Here is a 2,356-nt window from a genome sequence, read left to right as displayed (position 1 = left end):
TAAACTACTGACACTACACGCTGCCACATTTTTCTGCATGGCATTATCATCTTAACTATAGACATTCTGTGCTTTCACAGCATGACGTTTCTGGTATTTAGAAATGGACCTTATGCATCATATACTTCATAAGAGCTTAGAAAGCTCCCACCTAGGTATTACCGAATGCCAAACATCTCTCCATGTATGCCATATTCTCCCACAGCCAGAATTCATTCTGGGTGATATGCTGATCTTGGCTGCTGAGGAAGTGATAAGGAAGTGATGTGGAGGTGCCGGGTGTCTCTCGCTCTCTGTGAGTCTATGGCAAAAAGGAGAACACTGAAAGGCAGTAAGTTTACTGCCGCCTTTAAAGGAACATGTCAAAGAAACACTCTAATTCTCCCCATCTGAATGTTGTAGTCCTATGTGGCCGACACCAACCTGGGTTTTTACAGCAATTACTGCATAATGATCACAATCACATTCAAGTTCACATTCTAAGTCAGAGATCCTACAGAAACTCTGATAATGTCCTATAGACCTTTCAGTAGCTAAAATCAATTAGTTTAAAAAATAATTTTAATTTGGCTTGCTCACTTCTTCAACAAAATGCACTGGTGAGTCCTGCTCTGCCTTTGTACTTTATATGTGTGGCTATCCCTCTTGCTGTGTTGGAAGTCAATGTTCCAGAATGTCAACTTCTACAAATACCGATGTATAGAGCAAAGAGACAACTCTTCAAGTCAAAAGAGTGTATCTTGTTTCATGGGCATCTCTAGCCTTGGATTTGGAACTCTGTTTACTACACAGAAAGATGGTTATTTTTTATATTTTATTTTTAACTTTGTGGGTACATAGTATTTATGGCATACATGACATATTTTGATACGGGGAATGCAATATGAAAAAAGCACATAATAGGGAATGGGGTATTCATCCCCTCAATCATTCTTTAGTTACACACGTTACAATTACACTCTTTATGTTATTTGCAAACATATTAAGTTTTTATTGACTATGGTCACCAGGGTTTTATTATTTCTATTTTTCTGTATCTACTAATAATTTCCACATGCCGCTCACTCTCTCACTACCCTTCCCAGCCTCTGGTTATCATCCTTCCACCTTCTATGTCCATGAGTTTTTAATTGTTTTGATTTTTAGATCCCAGAAATAATTGAGAACATGGGACATTAGATCATAAAACCTTTGCTACTGCCTATGTCCAGAATACTATATTCTGAGCTTTTGTCTACAGTTTTTTTAGTTTTAAGTTTTACATTTAGGTCTTTAATCCATCTTAAGTGATTTTTTTAATGTGTTAGAAAGAAGTTGTACAATTTCAATTTTCTGAATATAGCTAACCAGTTATCCTAGTACCATTCATCGAATAAGAATCCATTCCCCATTGCTTCTAATTATAGACTTCGTCAAAGCTCAGATGGTTGTAAGAATGCAGCCTACAGCCTTCTCTAACCTGTTCCATTGGTTTTGTGTAATGATTTTTTGTGTCAGAACTATGATGTTTTGGTTACTATAACCTTGAAGTATAGTTTGTAAACCCCCAAAATCTGAGACAGGTCTCAGTTAATTTAGAAAGTTTACTTTGCCAAGGTTGAGTATGAACACCTGTGACACAGCCCCAGGAGGTCCAAATGACTTGTGGCCAAGGTGGCAAGGGTACAGCTTGGTTTTATACATTTTAGGGAGACATAAGACATAATTAAATATGTGTGTAAGATTTACATTGGTTTAGTCTGAAATGATGGGATAATTCGAGGTGAGGGTGGGAAAACTTGAAGTGGAGAGGAGGCTTCCAGGTTATAGGTAGACAAGAGAGAAATGATTGCATTCATTTTTCTGATTGGTCTTTCCAAATGAGGCAATCAGATATGAATTGATCTCAACACAGGGATGACTGAATAGAATGGAAGGCAGGTTTGCCCTAACCAGTTTCGAGCTTGACTTTTTAGTGCAATAATTTTGGTCCCCAAGATTTATTTTCCTTTCACATTTTTCCCTTTTTCTTTTAAAAAAATCTATGGGAAATTCTCACGTTTCAGGATGACTGAATAGGAACAGATCCGATTTGCAGTTCCCAGTAAGATCAGTGGAGAAGGTGGGTGATTTCTGCATTTTCAACTGAGGTACGTAGTTCATCTCTTTGGGACTGGTTGGAGAGTGGGTGCAGCCCACAAAGGGCAATCCAAAGCAAAGTGGGAAAATCATCTCCCCCAGGAAGCACAAGGAGTACAAGGATTTCTCTCCCCAAGCCAGAGAAGCCAGAAGAGACTGTACTAGGAAGACTGGTGCATTCCATTCCAGATAATATGGTTTTCCCATGGTCTTCACAACCAGCATATTAGGAGATTCC

This window comes from Cebus imitator, unplaced genomic scaffold (assembly GCF_001604975.1).
Source record: "Cebus imitator isolate Cc_AM_T3 unplaced genomic scaffold, Cebus_imitator-1.0 Scaffold76, whole genome shotgun sequence".
Taxonomy (NCBI): domain Eukaryota; kingdom Metazoa; phylum Chordata; class Mammalia; order Primates; family Cebidae; genus Cebus; species Cebus imitator.
Note: the sequence above shows the minus strand (reverse complement) of the source record.